Source organism: Tupaia chinensis, unplaced genomic scaffold (genome assembly GCF_000334495.1).
Source record: "Tupaia chinensis unplaced genomic scaffold, TupChi_1.0 Scaffold000115_1, whole genome shotgun sequence".
Lineage (NCBI taxonomy): Eukaryota > Metazoa > Chordata > Mammalia > Scandentia > Tupaiidae > Tupaia > Tupaia belangeri.
Genome location: NW_006159579.1, coordinates 6,328,709 through 6,350,647, shown reverse-complemented (window position 1 = coordinate 6,350,647; position 21,939 = coordinate 6,328,709). Strand labels below are relative to the sequence as shown.

The window sequence follows — 21,939 nt, the reverse complement described above, 5'->3', positions numbered from 1 at the left end:
TCAGCAGGATTTGGGTTTCATGGGCATGTTCAGCTCATGAAAAATGTATTTATCTTAGATGTACGTACTTTTCTGTGGTTGTTATCCTTAATAAATCACACATACACACAAAATACTGATATTAAGGTCCAACCTCAACGGATTCTGGTTTAATTGGTCTCGGGTACAGACAGGAATTGAGATTTTTAAAACCTCCCCAGGTGGGTCTAATGTGCATCTAAGAACCACTGTATCAGAACTTGACAAGGCTCCTTACTATTTCTTGGAGTAGAAAGTACTGCTGTAGGACCAGCAGATGGAGTCATGATGATGACATCGCTGAACTCCTACGTAGTCAACTGTGGCTCGAGTCCCGGTTCTGGCAACTTAAAATTCATTCTGGGCATGTGTACATACATGCCCAAGATCCCAGGAGGAAAATGGAGGAGAAAAGATTGAGGCTTGGCCATCCCTCCTGGGGGTGATTTCTCACTTTCTGTCTCTCTGTCTCCCTAGAGACATGTACCTACAGCAAAAATCTCTTTTTAAAAAAAAGAAAGAACCTACAGCAAAAATCTCTTTTTAAAAAAAAAGAAAAGAAAAAGAAAATGCTGCTACTTCTGCAGAAAGTCTAAGGATGGACATTTTCTGGAGAACAGCAACAACTTCAGAGGATGTTAAGAGACCTTAAGGAAAAAGGGGTTCCAAGTTCAAATAAGAATGTATTTCTTTATTATAATTACCAATTTTAGTTGAGGACTCTCTGCCTTCCTAGAGCTAAGTAACTGTTTTATGTACACTACCTCATTTAATCCTCACAAACCCACGAGAAAGGTACTGCTAATCCCCACTTTGTAGAAGAGTAAGCTAAATTTCAGTGGGGTTAAGTAATTACCCAAGGTCACACAGTCAGTAAGCAGCAGGGCTAGGACTCAAGTCCAGATTCGTTTTGATACTGAAGCCCATGCTCTTAATCTAAAATGGCTCTCCAGGCAGTACTTGACTACAGGACTCAACAGAACCGGTACTCTGCTAAAGTGAGCTGTGAATTGCCAAGACAAGGATGTGAAATGCAACAGTCCCCAAAGTGGTTTCCTCATCACCATTTCTTACCTTCCAACCCACCATCCATGCTGCTGGCAGTTTCCATTCTCAAACCAAGGCTGATCCGGCATTTCTCCTGTAGGGAAGCATTTGATGGCTCCCACTGCCTACAGGGTCAGGTGTTAACCTCTCAGTCTACCAATCCACACCATTTAGTACTCAGCCTTGATATTTCCGCTTTATTTCCAGCCATCCTAACCTCCCTCCCCAATCCCAGCCCACTATATACCTGGTTTTCCAGCTCTGCTGAATTGGCCTGATGGAGTCTCACCTCCGCAGTGGTAGCCACCATTTGCTAAGACTCTGTTCTGTGCCAGGTACTACACACAAATTAACTGTAATTCCCACAATGGCCTTTATAAACAGGTATCACTACCTCCACTAGGTAGATTAGGAAATGGGGACGGGGGTTAGGAAATGGGGGCGGGGGGGGGGGGGGGGGGACTCATCTTGACATGCCCAACATCACAACTAGTGAGTAGTAGGGCTAGAATTTTGAATCCAGATTCATCTGCTATAAAGCCCATGCGGTTCTTACTATGCCACTCACCTCCTCATCTTCACACATGCTGTTCCCTGGGGTGGCAATACCCTTCCCTCGCTCCACCTGGGAATATCTTCCTTGTTCTTGAGAGCTAGCTCAAATGCGGTCACAGTATCTACCACCACTTAAGTGCTTTCAAGGCACTTGCCCATGTTCAGTCCTTACTTTGTTTCATGTGAACATTATTGTCTCAATATTCTCTACCTCCCTCTGAGTTGTTCTTTATCTGCCCTGTGCCAAATGGGTTCCTTTCTCTTTTCTAGTTCCCAGGCATGTGACCCCCATGCCTATGATGGCACTCAACACTCTCTGGCAATTGTTGGTTCCAGTCTGCCTCTTCCATTGGCCTGATGCTCTTGGAAGACAACGGACATGTGTTAGTCACCTTTAAATCCCATCATAGAGCCATCTGGCATGTGGCAGATATTCAATAAGGATAGGAGAGTGGGGAGACCAAGAGACTAAAGACTCACTAAGATTAGTCCATTAGTTCTGTCATAAAAAGAGTGGTCCTTTGGCTTGGAATAAGAGCTAGAATATCAAACCAAACAAAATAGACCTGGCATATGGAAGAGGATGAACCTTTGCACTGAAACCTAGACACACCACATCTGGCCCTGCCTTGCCTTCCGTTAGAGGACAGACTAGGATTGTCCTGACTTCACTCACTCTTCACCACTGTATGCTTTGTGAATAGCTCTAGCTATCTGTCTTACAGGGTTTGCTAAACAACAATGCTTTGGTTCATTCCATGACTCTGATTCAGGGGACATCCAACTCCGATTCAGCTGACGACCTTGACTATTCCTTGCCTTGTGTTGTTCTTAAGCTATCCCAAGTGAATGAAGAAATATCTGGGATAGGTGGAGCCAAAGAAAACGTGAATCTAAGGCTTGGTTCCCCAAAGGTGGATAGATAAGATGGTCCCACCCGTTTCTAAATGACACTCCTCTTTCTAAGATAAAGCCCCCAGACAGATCTTTGATGTTTGCCCATTCACTGACCACCCATTCTGTGTATTCACTCTCAGAGCACACCTCCTTGTAACTCTGGAGTAAACAGCCTACTTATGCCACCCACACCCAATCTCTATGAACCCTGAGGTTGTGGATTGTTTAAGCCAGCCTTCTGCTCCCTTGCTCCCACTCTTTCTAGACTAACAAACAGATCTGCCCAGGTATGAGTGATCAGTAATCAGTGCCAGCTGCAGACTCAGCTGGGTTTCTGCACAGGCTCCCTCAAACAAACCCCACTAGTAAACATGGAAACTACCACAGAGACTATTTGAAAATTACTCACCTTTCCTAACTTCCCACCTCTTCTGCTGCCCCTGCTAAGGGTTAAGCTGCATGATTTTTCTGCTTCTAATTAAGTCACGTTCTTCTGAGAATTTGAAACTCCCATCACCACCTCACCCTAGGACATAGTACATACTGTATTTCACAAGTGTATCTGTGTGTTCAGGAGTTTATCAAACACAAGTTAGCTTAGCGTATGTGTTCCTGTAGCACAACGCATTGTTTCACTCTCGTTCCATTTGTCCATGAGTCGTCACCTCTAGGAGATGGGATCAACTGAGGGCAGAAGCTGGTTTCATTTCATTTTGTGCCACTAACTCCAAGTGTAAGGCCAGGTAAGGTGGAGTTATTGACTAGTTAACAATCTTTATGTAGGCATGGTCTAAAGGGTCTAAAATCTGAATTACTGCAGAATCTGATTCAGAAATGTTCTTTTGATTTTATACCTATTAGACTGGCACAAACGTAAGTTACTTAATGGTGTTGGAGAAGGAGTGGGGACATAGGCATTCACCCGTACTGCTGAGGGAACAGCCATACTGCTGGTTCAGCCTCTTCTAGGACAATTTACACCTATCATAGTGAAGGAATTTTCCTTGTAGATCAAATCGCACCAGTATACAAAGAGACACAATGACAAAACAAGGCTACTGCACCACTATACATTTATAGAAACAAAAAAACTGCAACGATTTTAACCATCAGCAAGGGATTAGAAAATAAGTTATGGTAAAGATTTATCACTGAAATAAGGTAGCCTTAAAGACTGAGGTATGGCCATACGTGTTGGCATGTACTCAGATAAATTGCCTGGGAAAAGAAGTCTCAGAGAGTGTCGTATAGGTGTGTTAAGAAAAAAGGATAAACACATAAACAAATATGGGTTTGTATATGCATCAGAACCTTGAGGAGGGATAAATACCGCATTTAGAGATTAGTTCAGGGAAAAAGGGATGAATGACTGGGGTTAAGACAGGGAAATTTTACTTTCTGTTTTCCACATTTCTGGACCGCTTAAATTTTTAATGATGCGTTTGCATTCTTCTCATAATTTAAAAGCATAAAACATAGCAATACAGAAATGAAAGCTTTATTTGATATGTAAAAGAAAAATGTAAACGCCACTTTGGTAAAACTCTTCATTATCAGACAACAGGCGATGGTTATAAAGCACCGTTACCTCTTTGTCTGCCAATGGAAGAGCCAAGGATGGCAACTGTTTCAGAAAGTCACCTAGAAACAGGGAAAGTCACCCAAAGGGCCGAGAGCCTTGAAGCGCGGAAGTGAAAGAATGTGTACCCATTACTTGCTCTTGAATGACAGGAAATAAAGCCAGTTCTGACTGAGACACTGAACCAAGACATCCTGAGACTGCACCAGGCTGGCACGAACACCAGGGACTTTGCCGCTGCCATGAAACAAGGACCAGGGATGCCCAGGTAGTAATGGCCATAAGTAACCCGGTGAGCAATACAAATGGCCCAGCCCCTAGGGACATGATGACACCATGCTCGCCTATGCCCTCTGCTCTGAAGCCATCCATGACTCCCAGGGGCTGACTTCAAAGATAATTTTGCAATAGTAATAGTTGATCTATATACATCAAATACACCCAAGCAGGTGCTAAGTGCTTAATCATATCATTGCATACTATTATTATTCCCATTTTACATAAGGGGGGGTCAGCAGAGACAAGTAATTTACTCAAGGTTGTAGTATGTGGTAAAGGCCAGAACCAAACCCAGGTCCAACTCCAAAGCCAGTCAAGGCCACTGCTCCTTCCCCCATCTGAGGAAAGGACTAGAAAAAGGTCCTCTCTCAGAATAGGGAGAGCCCCTATTGGAAAGAAGACAGTGTTTTTGTGCAAAGAAAGACTAGAAAGTGTTATGATTAAGGGTAAGGACTTTGAAGCCAAATGTCTTGCATTTAAATCCTGACTCTGCCATTTACTGGCTGTGGGACTTTGGGCAAGTTATTGAACCTTTCTGTGCTTTACTTTCCCACAGTAAACTCAGGATAGTAATTATGCCACTTCTTAGAGTTGTTAGGAAGACTAAAAGAGTTAAATAGGCAATGTATGGCTCAAAAGAAAAAAAAAAAAAAACCTTAAAAGACATTTAAAAAAAGAAGAAGAAAAAGACAAGAAAAGAAAAAGGTGCTCTTTCCCCCAGGCAGATGAATCCTGCTGAGTGCAGAGCTTGGCAAGTGGAGCACAGCTAGGTCTCAGTCCCTCCCTTAGCTGGTGCCATCAGAAAGCCCACAGCTCTAGAACTTTCCCAGAGTCTTGCTGAGCAATTAACCTGAAGGAGGTCCTGGTTCTTCCTCACTCCTTCCTTTCCACCAGCCCCACTATGAAGCAGAATCACCTGGCACACTTTTAAAAAAAACAGATTCCCAGAGCTTCACTTTGGCTCATTCTGACCCAGGTAGGCTGGGGTAGTGTCTAGGGCTCTGTTTTTGTTTATCTGTTTGTTTGCTATAGGGTCAGTGTGCTCCCCAGAAAGAGAGTGAAGGAAAGTGAGAAATCATCCCCTCCAGGGGGGATGGCCACCCGCAATCCCTTCTCCTCCAGTCCCCTCTTGGGATTTTTGGACACACATTCACACACACCTGGCATGACTTTCAAGTTGCCAGGTCCAAGACCCCACTCAGGCAGCCAGCCATGTGGGATCCAGCTCCTTAACCACTACTCTACCTGCTGGTCTCCACAGCTCTGTATTTTTAACAGCCCCGGGTGACCAGATGACCAGGAATAGTGGGCTCCTGAATACATGTTTCTGGAGGCACTAGAAGCCAATCACACTTTTTTTCCTATTATTTACATTTTTATTGATTTATTTTTAAATTTTGCCAAAGGGCATGTGTGCCTATCAGAGACAGACAGAGGGAAAGGGAGTGGTGTGGTCACATCTCAATCCCTTTTCTTCTATAACTCCATCCTGTTGGGATTTGGGGTACACATGCAAACTGCCTTCACCCTCACCCCCACCCCCAGCATGTTTTTCAAGCTTCCTGGGCCAGGATTTGAACTGTATGCAGTCAGCCATGTGGGATCTGGCTCCTCTAGCCATTATGCCACAAGGCCAGCCCCCATCGCACCTTGCTATTTGAATTGCTGCTTGAGACCAAGTAGCCTGTCTTTCATGTGGAGTCCCAGGTCTGGGCACACAGAGAGGGGCATGGTAAATCCACATGTGCAAACCAGCCGGCAGAGCAGATGGTTGTGCACACAGGCACAACAGGCTGATGCCAGAGACCCCTCACGGGTAGACCAGGGGTTTCCCCGGACCCTTGTCAGGCAAAGTGCAATTTGCAGACCAAAAGAATGGCACCCGCTATGGCTTGTTAGAAAAGCAGAATTGGGGACCAGCAAGTGCCGAGGTGGTTAAGGCACCAGACACTCCCACATGGCCGACCCGGGTTCGAGTCCTCAATCTGGTGGCTTGCTTTCTCACTTCCTCTCTCTCGCACTCTCACCTTCTGTCTCTCTCTGGTCAAACTAAAAAATAAATGAATGAATAAATAAAATAAAATAAATAATTAAAAAAAAAAAAAAAAGAAAAACAGAATCTACTGAATCAGATTCTGCACTTTAACACAGGAACCCCAAGTGATTCATGTAGAAGTTTGAGGCATACACTCTAGATCCCTCTTCCCTATCAGGAGAAGTTTTAGCCAAGTTCACATCTAACCTGTCCAAACACCCCTTGGGCCAATCTTTTCTTTTGAACTCCTACAGAGACCCAGAAAATCAGCCATCCTTTCAATAGCCTGGATTCATCATCACTAGTTAGCTTAAGGCTCAGGATAAACCTTGGTTTTAATGAGTTATTTATTTCAAAGTCCACATTAAAATAAACCTTCCCAATAAATTGAAAAAAGAAACAACTCTAGCTTCTATAATTCCATGGGGTAAAATACTCCCTTCTTTTACAGTTGCAACCCCTGCTTCACTACCCAAAGTCGCCCAAAGACATCAAACGGCCCAAAGAAAACAAGCGAGGCCTTCCTGTTGGCCAAGCTTCAAGTTATCAGGCAAATTTCACACTGTAGCTTGACCTCATTAATCCAGGGCCTATCACGTTGCTGTAAATGTCAGTGGAAAAGCAGCCATTCAGTGGGTTTCCTTCATTCCACCAGAAAGGGAAAAAAACAGGAAGCTGACAGCAGCTGCACCCCAGCCTGGCAAATCCCAAGAGCCCAGTTGACAGGGTGTTTCATGTCAGCACCTATATCCCTCAGCCTCAGCCCCAACCTCCTTGTCCACATAAATGGGAGTCCTGTATCTACATGAGCAAAACGCAGTCATGCAACAATTCAGATAAGGTGGGCCCCCGAGCACCTGCCTGGGAAGGAAAATAGAGAATTTGGTCTGAATGTCTTTGGCCTGAATTACCAGTTGGCTGTTCACCACTCGGGTTCATTTAAATTTCTTCTGCCCATTCAAAACGCCCCACAAGCCAAGCCCCTGGGACTCCAAGGAACCTAAGGCCTTCCAAGTCCTCATTCATTCCTTTAATGTATATTGATTGTCTCCTGGGTGCTGGGCATCATGCTGGGTAACTGAGGACACAGAGCTGAATGAATCAGACACAGTCACTGACCTCATGGGGCTTCCAGCCTGGTGCAGTCTTTCTCAGCCTCAACACTACTGACATCTGGGATCAGATCATTTGAGGGTGTGGACAGCTGTGCTGTGTATTATAGCATGTTTTGCAACTTCTCTGGTCTCTTCTCCTAGATGTCAGTAGCTCCATTTCCTCTCTGCCTACCCCACCCCCCAAGTTATGACAACATTGCCAAATATCCCAGGGAGATGGCGATGTGCCCCCAGTTGCGAACCACAGGTCCAGTGAATGAAACAGAAGACTAAAAGATTGATCACAAATAACCATCTAATCACAATTATGAGAAGAACTGCGAAGGATATTTGGTGGATATTTTACCAAATTACCTACCACTTGGAAGCCAGGCATATTTTGTAGGATCACACATCTTTACGACAACTCTGAATTAGTGTGTGTGTGTATTATGTATACAGGTATATATGAGCTCTATTTCTAGGTGAAGAAATTGAGGCTCAAGGAAGTAAGAAAATTGCCCCTGGCCTAAACGGCAGCGCAAGGCAAAGCCAAAATTTGAACCCTGACCCTAAACTTTGCCCCCATGGAGAAAGATATTCAAGACATTTTTTGGATGTCTTCTGTAGCAGGGAAGGTCTGTGGTCACTTGATGCTCTGACCAGCCATCCTCAAAGACTCATTCCTTCCTGGGGCCTCTGTGGGGCCCAGCCACCACCTGCTCCCCATCAATCAAATTGCCAATGCCTGCATCAAGACACATTCGTGAGATCCCAGCGGGCTGAGGAATGCCATTCTGGATCCAGAGACATCCAAGGACACCTCCCTCCCCACAAGGGCCTGCACACAGGAATTTCCCAAAAATCAGGGCAGGTACTTAGAGTTCAGCCCACTGTAATCTATCTTCCAGATGCCAACTGCCCGGCACCCAAGGGTGCACCCAAACCAGGCATTCTGCATTCGGCTCTAGATGTTTACAAAGAGCATGAAGGAGGGGGTGCAGAATAGCAGGTGGCAACTTTAGAGCCTTCTAAGACATGAATTCCTACCACCTATGAGCTGCGTGCCCTTTAGCAAATTATCTCGCCCTCTGCACCTATTTCTCCCTCTGTGCAATGGAAAGTAAGACACCAGTTCAGTGTATTATTGATATAAGGATTCAAGGGCAATGCAAGTAAAGGCCCTGGACAGTGACCGGGTCCAGAAAGGCACTGGGTACGATACTATGATCACTAAGGGAGCCAGGTCATGACACTTCCTCCACCTATACCCTCTTCTTTCACGGGAGAAACTGTCCCAGGAAGAGAGAGACAGGCGCAAAGGTGGAAAAGGGCATCAGATGTAGACGGGACCTCTGTGGTTCCTGGGTGGAGCGAAGACGGAGGGCTGGGGACTGACTGACAGGTAAGCACAGGCCAGCCTTCCCTTCCCTGCAAAAGTTAATCCTGAACTTTCTCGGGTGCTGCGATCAGACAACACTCCTCCGAGGGCCATCACCTGGCAAGGCTGCAGGGTGCTTGCTTCAGGTCAGTGAGCATTTAATCATTCAGAGGCCCTGGCAAGATGGCCTCTGCCTAGCCCTGGCCTTGCCTCCTGCCCCTGCCTCCATCCCTCTCTGTGGTAACTGTGCTCCGCTGCAAGTCCTGCCCATTGATCTCCAAAGGCACCACGCACTTCTGAGCCTCTGTGCCTCTCTGCACACTGTTTTCTCTGCTAGGCCTGCCTTCCCCTGTTACCCACCACCTGGAAAATTGTCACTGAAGGGCTCAAATGTGCTCCCGCAGCAAATTCTGCCCAACTGTTATTGGTAATAATAGACTCATAATAGCAACTAACATCTGCTGTGAGCAGTTACTAATATCTAGGAGGCCCTGAGCTAAGTTTTTATCACCCTAGTCTCACTGTGCTCCTCACATCTTCACCTCAGGTAGGCGGCTTATCTGCTTGAGAGATAAGGCATCTGCCTATCATCACCCAGCTGTGGGTGGCAGCTTCGGGATTCGAACCTAGGGCAGCCTGCGCCCACCCATTCATCTATGCACAGAAATCCCACTCTTGCTATGGATTACCCCACACCATCCTCCTTGTCTGTTTCCAGGCTGCCTCTCCCCTTGCACTGAAGAAGCTGGGAGCTGCCTTCATCATCTTGAAATCCCTTGCTAAGCAGAAGCTCCAGAGTGGAGTAAACGTCTGAAAATGAATCAGTGAATCCTGGAAAATGAAGGCCAGCTCAGAAAAGCTAAGTCAATGCTCAGACTCCCTGGGGACAGGCCCATTCCCAAATTCCCAAAAGAGCGACCCCCCCCCCAAAAAAAAAGGAAGACAGTCTGAGAGGCCTTCCCTGCCCTGGTAGCTACAAGCAGAAGAGACTGGGTTTAACTCCCCTGAACCAGAGGAGGTGGGGCCTTTGAGAGCCCTGCGCAGAGGAGGAAATGGTGGCGATGGTGACGGTCATCATTTCCTGCATTCCTTTTTTTTCCTCCCAGCAGCAGGTGCTGGACTCAGCACTTTCTGTGTGTTATGGTCTCACAGAATGCTCACAACCCACCCCCTTCCCTAGGCAGTGATTACTATGATTCCCATGTTATAGATGTCAAAACCAGGGCTCAGAGAGTAATTTACTAAGTGTCCCAGCCTTTAGCAATAGAGCTATAATTTAAACTGTCCCTGCTCTTCAAACTTAGGTTTTCTTTCCTTCATTATAGACAGGCGTTCACTGTGTAGCCCAGGCCCAGGCTAACCTCGAACTCGTGATTCTCCTACCTCAGCCTCCCAAGTAGCTGGGACGGCAGGCCCATGCCACAGCACCAGCTCTAAGTCGAAGCTTTCTGTAATAGGAAGGCTGTCCAAGACCTCCTTGAAGCCCAATCTCAGGATGAAGGGGGTTGTTCTGGTCTCTGCTGGGAGATGCCAGCTGGGACCCACTGTCCAGCAAGTGCTTCGGGTGTTCCAGGCAGGTGCAGTGGCAGGTTGGGGGACAGAAGGCAGTGCTGAGAGTGCAACTGCAGCCTGAGCATCCAGGTGTGTGCCTCTGCACTCTGCTACCGCAGTCTGGCTGCAGCCCCTGTCTGTCTCGTAAGTTCGCTTGGACCTGGAGCTCCGGGAAGGAGTCTGGGGCTTCGTTTCTGATGGGGCCAAATGCACTGTGTAGAAAGGTTTTAGCCTTAAACCACCTTCCTGTGTCAGCATCCTCATAGCACTGTGGTTCCTAAAATGACTTATCTGGGGGCCAGCAGGTGGCGTGGTGGTTTAGATGCTGGACTCCCACGTGGCTGACTACAATTCTAGTCCCAGACCTGGTGGCTTGCTTTCTCACTTTCCCTTTGTCTCACTCTCTGTCTCTCTCTGGTCAAATTAAAATAAATAAATAAATAAAGCAAATAAATAAATAAATAAAGCAAATAAATAAATAAAACAAATAAAATTAAATAATTTTTTAAAAAAGACTTATCTGGATTAGAATTTAACCTCCAGTCTGATGTCAATCAGCAGAGAGAACAAAGTCTGAGGAGGCATTGGGCCTCACCTACCCGGCTCTTCCAGACCAGGCACTATGGAAAGGACAGCAGGGTGCACAGGGACCTGGCCCTGAAACCACAGAGCCACAAAGTGTCACAGTGGGAGGAGAGCAAAAGAAGGGAAGGAGGGGTTAAGTGGTCTTCCTGAAGGAAGACATTCCAGAGGCTTGGAAGAGGTGAAGCCAGGAAGGCCCCCTGGATGGGGGACCACTGACAGGTACACCCTAGTTGCCCCAGCCGGCAGGAAGGGACAGTTGAAGGTCCAGCGTGGCCTGAGTGACGTCCTGCTCATAGCATCCTGGGGACTTGGGCAAGAAGATGGGATTTGGGTGACAGGTGGGAGAAAAGAATGGAGATTTGTGTGGGAGGGGCTTTGTGAGCAGGCAGCCGGCTGGAGAGACTCACTGGCCCCCACCAGCCTCCTGCAAGCTGGTAAGTATGACAGAGCTGAGGGAGGACGAGGCGGAAACTCCCCAGCCCCTGCAGAACCACCCACCAGGGCTCCACTTCTGCACCTGTCTAAGAGACACGCCCCACTTAACAGTAAGCAGCCAGCTCCACCTGGCAGGTTCACCTTCCCGTCCTCCAGGAGCTCCCCATCCCCAGCCCCATGGCCTGGTTATTGGCCCATTTCTTAGAGGGAGCTGAGGCTCCCGCAGCTGAGTGCCTCGCCCACCGGCAGGCAGCTAGTGACTGGCTGGACAGGGAAGCTTTACTACCAGCCTAGATGGAGGCCTCCCAGATGGAGGGGTTTTCTCGGGTGCTTCCCCAGCCGCAAGAAATGGCAGGGCACGCGGGGAAGTACCCCCAGCGCACAGAGGAGGCTAACGGCAGGCCCCTTCCAGAGCCAGCCCTGCGGAAAGGGGCGCCTGGTACCCCAAGGCCCCAGCTCCTCCACAGAGAGCGATTCAGAGGCGGCACCTGGTGCTGGGGCCGCGGGGAGCTGGTGGACGCTTCTGACAGCGAGAACAGGGGCCCATTATGTGGAATCCAATCACATGGGCGTGCGAGCAGCTCGGCTTTCGGTTCTGAGAAGCGCTTGTGCAGCCGCGTCTCTCTCCCTCCGCTCCCGAGATGCCCGGAGCACCGGGTCCCAGGCCTGGCGCGCGGCGGAGGCGAAGCTGCGCGGGGGCCAGATTCAAAGCTCTCTTGGGCTCAATTATCCGTCCTGGACTGGGAGCTGCATCATTAGCATCTCCAGTGTAGCCGAAGGCCGGGCCCAGGAGGGAGGTGCGGACGAAGGGGGTCCTCCATCAGAAGAGGCGGGTAACGAGCGACTCGCCCTCCCGGCTCCCCTCCCGGGGCGGTCTGGGCAGCTCGGTCTGACGCTCCGGTGACCTTGGGGAGACCCTTCTGAGCGACCTCTTCGAGGCGGGATGCGCGGTTTCTGCACATCCTAGGCGCTCGGGGGCGCTCCTCCCGGACTGAGTGGATGCGCGGGACTGGCGAGAAAAGAAGCGCTCCTGGCGCGGGGGACCCAGCAGCCAGCTCACGGCGGCCCTCGGGAAAGGCCGGGCGCACTCTCCCCGGGAACTACCACTCGCCGGGTCTCCCCAGGCCGGCAGGCACTGTCAGCCGGATCCTGCGGCGAGGCGGGTCTGCACGCAGGGGCTCCTGCTCTGGGGACCTTTTCTGCCCCGACTGGAGCGCTTCTCGCGCCCGCCGCTGCCTGCAGGGACCAAGCGCCGCCACGCGAGGGGGCGGTACCCCCATTCCGGGCTGGGAGGGCGCGGGGGATGTTTGGTGCTGCTGTGGCTCTCGCCGCCCAGCATTGCACCTCCGGACAGACGGCCGCCCATGAGGCCAGTACCCGCTGAGAAGCCCCCCTGCCCCGCCCCAAGATCAGGCCACAACGGCCCCAGTCAACAACCTGCCAATGCGTCCCCTACCCAGCCTCGCCGTGGGATCTAGAGACCGGGGAGAATGCCCCCACCCCAGCCAGACTCCCTGAGCCTGCCCTCCCTGTACCCGCCTTTCCTGCGCTCCCTACCCCAATTACCTTAAGTCACCCGTCCCTGAGCAAAGCGACCCCGGTCTCCAGCCTGGTTAGGTTATCCGAGGATGGGACCACTCCCGCCCCGATTCTCATCCCCCGCCCAGTAAAGCAGAGCGCAGGATAAGAGGTGGCGCCGCCGGGGAACTCACCCGCTCTCCTGAGCCCTGCCCCGGGAGGCTCCCGGCCCTGATTCTGCCAGTGGGTCCCCGAGTCGCAGCTGCCGGTGCGGCGACAGAGCCAGCTCTGCTCCGCCGCGGGCCTCCGCGCCGCCTTTCAGCTCCTCCCCCAGGGCGGGGCCTGCGCTCGCAGGAAGGGGGTGGGCACTCTGAAGCCGACCCTGCTGGCTCCGGAGCGCCGGGAAGGGTCCCAGCGATCTTGGGGTGGAGGAGCCACAAGAAATCGGAATGGGGTAAGACGCAAGCCGGCTTCGTTATTATTTTCCTTATGCCCTTCCTCCCACATCCTGCCAGGGCAAGGATGAGGCCGAGCAGTGTATCCCTACTCCCATTTGACAGATGGGCATCCTAGAGCCTGGAGAGGAGCAGTAACCTGCCCACGGTCACATAGGATAGTGCCAGTGCCGGGAATTCAATCTTCTACCTGAAGGACCCACATATCCAGAGAATAAAGGCTCCCTGGGACGTCCAGGGGCCCGACCAGACTTTGCCCTGGGCACAGGTCTGTGGGGGCAAGTCCCCCAGCTGCGTGGGAGCGAGTCAAGTAGCAGCATAGGGGTCAGGGCCTGTGCTGCGGACTCGCATCGTTTCCGCTTTCTAGAAGGTGAAGCGAAGGAGGAAGGAAGTGGTCGTACCTCCTCTGACGTCTGCCACGGTTGGAGCTGTGCACACTGGAGAAAGGGGCTGCCTCCCTGAGACTTAACTGCGAAAAACGAAACGCAACGCTTACCCGGCGCCTTCAAGCATCTCATCAAGGCCTCTTTCCTGGCCAAAAGACCCTGCGTCCTGGGCACCAACCTTTCTTTACAGAACAATGGATTCTACTTACTTTAAGTTGATGTTGAGAACCGACTCCCTTCCACCAGGAAGAAGAGAGAAAGTTAATAAACAAAGAGGGAGGGAAACCCATCCCAAAACATTCTCTGGAATCCACACAAACTGAACACTGGACTTAGAACAATAGGGTTCTCTTCTCCACAAAGGGCCTTGTTTCCTGAGTTTCCTTGCCTCTAGATTAGAGCCCCCAGGCACCCCAGGTCCACGGGGGGGGGGGGGGAAGGGGGCCCATAAAGATTACATCTGGTGTGTTTGGGGATGGTACCCAGTTACTTTAATTTTCAGCAGACTTTTTGAAGAGCTCCTTGGAGTCATTACTCACTAGTAATATTCTTTCGAGCCCAACAGTATCACCTGAGTTTAGCAATTTCCTGTTTGCTAAGGAAATTCAGTAATTTTTCTCTGGGGAGCTAAAACCTGTGGGTTGGGCTTGTTCCAGGCCCTCAGGCCCTCTCCAAGTCCTCTGAAATTTCCCCCTCACCTGCCCCCTGGTTCCCTGGCAGTTCATTAATAATCCAATTGCAATGACACTGTTTCAGTAGGAGCATTAACAAGCAGAGCAGGTGGGGAAGACTTACAGTGATGTTTAAAATAACCCAGGGCGCCATTGTTCTCTGCAGAATGTTTCCATTGATTTATAATGAAGGGCTGTGGGCTGAGGGGGTGGGACTTGATCTCACCAAGGCACGTATAAAACGAGCAGTGTGTGTCCCTATGTTGGGGTGAGGAGGAGGACTCCCAAATTCCCCTATTATGCTGTCCATACACTTCTTTTACAGTGATTGACATCAAAAGTTAAAGTATTGTCAGAATAAGTTGGAAGATTTACACTTTCTGATTTCAGAACTTAATACAAAGCTACAGTAATGGAGACAGTGTGGTAAAGGTATAAGGATGAACATACAGATCAATGGCATAAAACTGAAGTCCAGATGTAAATCCTTACATTTATGGCCAACTGATTTTCAAGAGTGCAAAGGCACTTTTGAGGGAAGAATAGTCTTTTCAACAAATGGTGCTGGGACAATATGCAAAAGAATGAAGTGAGACCCCTACCTCACACCACATATAAAAATTAACCCAAAATGGAACAGATTCAGGAATAAAACTGCAAAATTCTCAGAAAAACCTAGGTATAAATGTTCCATGATCTTTGATTAAGCATTTCCTTCTTAGATATGCTACCTCAAGCACGAGCAATGAAGGAAAAAAATAGATAAATTGTACTTTATTAAAATTTCTACACTTCAGAGGACACCATCAACAAAATGAAAAGAGAACTGTTATGGGCTGAATCATATCCCCTTCAAATTTATATGTTGAAGGGAACCAGCAGTTAGCGTAATGGCTATGTCGCTGGACTCCCACGTAGTCGACCGCGGTTTGCGTCTCGGACCCGGTGGCTTAAAACTCACGCCAGGAGCGTGTGAGTGCATGCCCAAGATCCCGAGAGGAGAATGGAGGAGAAGGGATTGTGGCGTGACCATCCCCTCTGGGGAGTGATTTCTCGCTTTCTGTCTCTATGTCTCTCTCTGTCTGTCTGGCGAGCGCACGTGCCCTATAGTGAAACCCTCCCCAAAAATTAAAAAATTAAAAAAAAATTTTATGTTGAAGTCCCAACCCCTAGGACCTCAGAGTGTGACTATTTTTGGAGATAGGGTCTTAAAGGAGGTAATTAAGTTAAACTGAAACCTTTAAGATGGGACCCTACCCCAGTACCACTCATGTCCTTATAAGATGACAGGACATCAGGGATACTCTCCATAGAGGAAAGCAACATGAAGACAGAAGGAAAAGACAACCATCTGCATGCCAAAGATAGCGGCCTTGGGAGAAACCAAATCTGCCAACACCTTCATCTTACTTCCAGCCTACAGGACTGTAAGAAATAAATATCTATTGTTTAAGTTCCCCAGTCTGTGGCATTTTTGAAATGGCAGGCTTAGCAAACTAATAACTTACAAAATGGGAGGAAATGTTTGTAAATCACATATTTGATAAGAGACTTGTAGCTAGAATATGTAAGAAATTCTTACAACCCTATGATAAGAAGGCAAATAATTCCATTTAAAAATGGGCAAGGGGCTGGTCCCGTGGTCTTATGGTATAAGAGCTGGATCCCAAGTGGCTAAACACACAGTTCAAATCCCAGACCGAATGGCTTGAAAAACTTGTCCATGCTCACAATCCTGACAGGATAGAGAAATGGAGAAGAGACTGCTGCATGACTATGCCCCATTGGGGGGGCTGTCTCTCTCTCTCTCTTACTCTTTCTTGGTCTTTCTTTCTCTCTGTGATGAAAACCTGTAACCGCTGGCAATTTATTTTTTAAAGATTTTTTTCCATAGGATATATGCACTCACCAAAGAAATTCAGAGAGAAGGAAAATGCAAAATCACCCCCCAGGGGGTGGATGGCCATGCCACCATCCCTTCTCCTCTAATCTTCTCTTGGGATTTGGGGCAAAGTTTTAAAAATGAGTGGGCCACCAGGCAGCATGGTGGTTGAGGAGGCTAGATCGCACATGGCCAACTGTGCAGTAAGATTCTTGGACCCAGTGGCCTGAGGAACACACCAAGTGCATGTGCATGCATACCCAAAATCTCAAAAGGAGTACGGAGTGGAGGAGAAGGTATTGCAGCATGACTGTTTCCCCCCATCCTCCCTGAGAGTTCTCTCTCTCTCTCTTTCTAGTAAACACACATGCCCTTTGGCAAAAATTTTTAATTTTATTTTACTTATTATTTATTTAGGTTTTTGCCATAGGCTGCGTGTGTTTGCTGGAGACAGAGAGAGAGAAAGTGAGAAACCCACCCTACCTGCAGGGAGGATGGCCATATTGCAATCTCTTTTCCTCCTTTCTTCTCCTGGGATTTTGGGCACACACAGGTGGGAACCCACATGCCCTAACCACCATGCCACCATCTGGCCTCCTAAAAAAATTTTTTTTGAATGTGCAAGAACTTGAATAGTCATTTCCCCAATGAAGATATATAAATGGCTAATAAGCACATACTCAACGTCATCATCCCTCAGAGAAATGTAAATCAAAACCACAATGAGATACCTACCACCGCGTACTCACTAGGATGGCTGTAATGAAAAAGACAGGCGATAACAAGTGCTGTGAAAATACCGAGAAATTTGAACGCTCCTACGTCACTGGTGGGAGTGTAAAATGGTGCAGCCACCTTGAAAAACAGTCTGACTTTGCTCAGAATGTTAAACATGGAGTTACCAGATGACCCGGCAATTCCACTCCTACATACATCCTCAAGAGAAATAAAAACATACTTCCACACAGATAAATGTTCGTAATAGCCGAGTGGAAACAACCTGACGCCCATCAAAAGATGAACAGAGAAGTAAAATGTGGTATATTCCTAACTGCAATATTAACGGCAAGTCCAAGGATACATGCTATCAATACAATGTGGATGAACTTCGAGACGTGGTGCTAAGTGAAAGAAGCACGATACAAGATCACCTATTTGGTTATTGTGGTTTTGTTTTTTTTAAAGAATTATTTATTTAATTTCTTCATTCATTTATTTTAATTTGACCAGAGACAGACAAAGAGAGAGAAGGAGAGAAGGAAAGTAAAAACTTAAGCCAACAGATCTAGGACTCAAACCATGGTCAACCCTGTGGGTATGCCCAGTACTTTAACCACCATGCCACCTGCTGGGCCCCTAGTTTTTTTTTTGTTTTTTTTTTTTTGAGTGTGATTTTGTTTTTTTTTTTTTAAGAGAGATTTTTGCTATAGGGTGTGTGCGTTCGCCACAGAGACAGAGACAGAAAGCAAGAAATCACTCCTCGGGAGGATGGTCACGCCCAGTCCCTTCTCCTCCATTCTTCTCTCAGGATTTTGGGCACACATGCACCCATGCCCAGCATGAGTTTTAAGACACTGGGTCTGGCACTTGAACTGCAGTCGATTGCATGGGAGTCCAGTGACATAAGCATTATGCCATATCCTGGTCCCATAAGACCACTTATCTGATTAGTCCATTTGTTTGAGATGTCAGAAAGACATAAATCCACAGAGACAGAAAGTAGAGTGTGAGTTGTCTAGAGCCAGGAGGTGCTGTTGGGGACAATGGACGGGGACTGTCTAGTAGTAAGGAGTACAGGTTTCTTGCTGGAGTAATAAAAATGCTGGAAAATTGATTGTGGTGATGGTCACATGACTATGAACATATAGAAAACCACTGAACTGTATATTTTAAATGGGTGAATTGTTACCGTTTATGAATTTTATCTCAACAAAGTTTTTACTAAAAGCTTTATACTCCAGTCCTTGATAGCAACACTGACCATGTCCTTCCACCTCTCTCTTCTGTCTCTCCTTTATTTTGAGGTCACCTATCAACCATTTTTTTCTTTTTTTAAAAGAATTATTTATTTATTCATTTATTTATTTTAATTTGACCAGAGAGACACAGAGAGAGAGAAAGTGAGAAAGCAAGCCAGCAGGTCTGGTACTTAAACCATGGTTGGCCATGTGAGAATGTCCAGTGCCTTGACCACCATGCCACCTACTGGCCCCCCTATGGACCATTTATGTTAAGACATGAAGGTGTACAGTCCAAGGCCAGTCAATGTTCTGAGAGGCTATGGAAAATGTTTGAAGAGCTGAACATAAATAGATTGGCTCCAACATATAAAATCTGAAGCACTGAAGTTTTTAAATATAGAATTAGATATCTTGAGGTCAACTGGTCAACTGCAACTCAATTCATAGTTACGTATAAATTATACATAAGGCAGAATTGGGGCAAATTATATGTTACTATAATGTGATTGGTGCAGAGACAACTGGGTCTGTAAAACAATGAGCTAATCCAGCCTCAAATAGGATTCATTCTACAGATTATTTGGTCCCATCGTTCTTTCTAAATTTTTTTCATTGTCAGAGGGCACGGCACATACACTCACCAGAGCCCCCCAATGAGGTATAGTCACACAACATCCTTTTTCCTCCATTTCTCTATCCTGTCAGGATTTAGGGCATGCCTCCACATGTCTTTCAACTGGCATGTCTTTCAAGCCCATGGGCCAGGTTTGGACCACAGCTAACCATGTGGGATCCAGCTTTTCATGCCCAGTGCTTAACTGCCACACTTCCAGCAACTTCTTCCAGTGGGTTTTTTTTTTTTTTAAGAATTATTTTATTTAACTCTATTCATTCTTTTTTTTTTTTTTTTTGGGGAGGTTTTTGCTATAGGGCACGTGCGCTTGCCAGACAGAGAGAGAGAGAGAGAGACAGAAAGCGAGAAATCCCCCCCCAGGGGGGATGGCCACACCACAATCCCTTCTCCGCCATTCTCCTCTTGGGATCTTGGGCAGGCACGCACACGCACCCGGCGTGAGTTTTAAGCCACCAGGTCCGGGATGTGAACCACAGTCTACTACATGGGAGTCCAGCGATATAGCCATTACGCTAACTGCTGGTCCCTCTCTTCATTCATTTTAATTTGACCAGAGAAGGACAGAGAAAGAGAAAGAGAGAGAGGGGGAAAGTGAGAAAGCAAGTCGCCAGGTCTGGGACACGAACCATAGTCGGCTATGTGGGAGTCTAGCCACCTTAATCACCACACCACCTGTCGGCCCCTTCAGTGGTTCTTACTGCCAGTTAATGGGCAGGCACTGGGCTGCTGCATTCATGTATTCAACAGATACTTAGTCCAATCCCAGACCAAGAGTAAACTTTGATAGGTGACTTTTGTCTCGATGCCACTGACGCTGCTGGTGCGGATGTTGGCTTCAGGCCAGGCCCAACCAACAGAAGCGCAGACGTGCAGGGAGTGCAACACGGGCTCACGTGAAAAACGAGCTGAGCAGGTTAAAGGCATCCTGGGAAGAGTCCTGGCTCCAGTGTGAATGCACTGGGTGGACATTTCCTCTTCCAGAGTCAGCTTCCTGGTCTGTAAAACTCTGATTGTAGAACCCTTCTGTGGGTGTGTTTCCCCACATCCCACGCCTTTGAGGGGAATGGCCTTTCTTCTTCCCCTTTTGCAAGCTCCACAAAGAGCTCTCTGCACACAGTGGGAGCTCTGTAAATGGCATGGAGGGAGCACCAGATATTTAAGACTAGCAGGTGAGGGCAGGGTAACTAGGAGCAGGAGCAGACGGGCTTTTGTTTTTACATGCAGTTGCCGAGAACCCTGCGCAGTGCCCTCCGGTGGAATCCCTAAGGGAGATGGGCTATTTTTGATGCCCAGGCTTTACCCAGGGCCATTCAATCAGAACCTCTGGCAGTTTGTTTATTTAGTTTAGTACTTTATTATTTTTTAATTTTGCTTTATTTATGTCAGTGGGTTCCTGTGTGCACCAGAGATAGAGAGAGAATCCCTACCACCACCAGGACCACCGGTGAGGCCTGGTCATGCTGCAGTGCCCTTTCCTCCATCCCTCCTCTCCACAGGATCCTAGGCACACACGCTCACACACCTGGCATGTTTTGTTTCTTTTTTTCAAGGGGCTGTGATTTGAACCGTGGTTGGCCATGTGGAATCTGGCTTCCTTCACAAAGCACTTAGTCACTGTGCTACGGAGCCGGTCCTATATTTTTTAAAGTTTATTTTTTCTGAGAGAGAGAGAGAGAGAAAAGTACTTCCAACAGGGGCCTGATACCATGTCCCACCCCCAGTCCTATCCAGCCGGGACCATATGGGAGCACCTGGCATGCTCAGGGGTACCCCGAGATGCAAACCCAAGACCTTTCCCATGTGGGCCCAGCTGTGCCACCATTGCACACCACTTGGCCCCTCTCTGGTGATTTGTTTTTAAATACTCATATACAGATTTAAAAAAAAAAAAAACATATGGGCCAGCTCTTCAATTAGAGTCTCAGACATGGCAGCTTGAGAAACATGCCGTGCATGTGTGTGTGTGTGTGTGTGTGTGCATGTGTGTGTGTGCGTGCACGCACATATGCACGCATATGCCCCAAATCCCAAGAGACGAAAAGGGACAGCGGCAGGGTAGTTTCTCACTCTCCCTCTCTCTCTCTGGCAAGTGCATGCACCCTACGGCAAAAATCTAAAAAACAAAAAACCTACCAAGGTATGTTGAAAATGCAACCTTAGCCAGAGTTCAAGATCACTGCATAAGTTCCTGGTTCCCAAACTTTGGGGAGCACAGGATCATCTGGAGAAGAGGAGGGAAAGGCATTAGAATGCTGCTTCCTGGGCCTGTCCCTTGCACCTCATGCTCATTCTTTGGGTAGGATCAGGCCTAGGAATACGCGCTTTAACTGATTCTAATGAACAGTATGTCTAAGCTAGTGCCTTCAACTGTCTCGGTAGTGCGATCCATTCTCCTGTATCCCTTACTTTGACTTAAACAGGGTTTCCCCAATTCCCCTAGGAAAAGAATCACCTGGACAATTTTGTTTGTTTGTTGTTTAGGTTTTTGCCATAGGACATGTGCACTTGCTGGAGAGAGACAGAGACAGAGACAGAAAGTGAGAAATCACTTCCCAAGGACGAGGGCTATTCTGCAATCTTATCTCCATTTTCCTGTCAGGATTTTGGGCAAGCATACACACGCGCGCGCGCGCGCACACACACACACACACACACACACACACACACACACACAATGCAGTTGTCCATGTGCGATCGATCGAACCAACTGTGGGCCCCAGATTTCATTTTTTCAATCACCAATTACAATAATTGATTGAGGAAGCAGGGGTGGTCAACAGATGCTAAAACTGTTGAATGAAAAGTTATAGTAAACTGGGAATGATGGTGCACATCTATAATCCCAGCTACTCAGGAGACTGTGGCAGGAGGACCACGAGTTCGAGGTCAGCCTGGCCAAAGTAGTGGAACCCTACATCTATTTAAACAAACAAACAAACAAACAAAAAGTCCAGTGAAAATAGTTATGGACACTGG

The 21,939-nt window shown here is 47.8% G+C and overlaps 1 protein-coding gene across 2 annotated transcripts in view; it reads right to left on the bottom strand.

Moving 5' to 3' along the window:
- The window catches only part of PPP1R16B (protein phosphatase 1 regulatory subunit 16B), a 123,137-nt gene extending 109,850 nt beyond the window's left edge, over positions 1-13,287 (bottom strand). For both annotated transcript variants that reach the window (XM_006144135.3, XM_006144136.3), the window contains exon 1: positions 13,169-13,287. The gene's annotated coding sequence lies outside the window, so the exon portion shown is untranslated. The remainder of the gene's footprint in view (positions 1-13,168) is intronic.
- Positions 13,288-21,939: the final 8,652 nt, after the last annotated feature.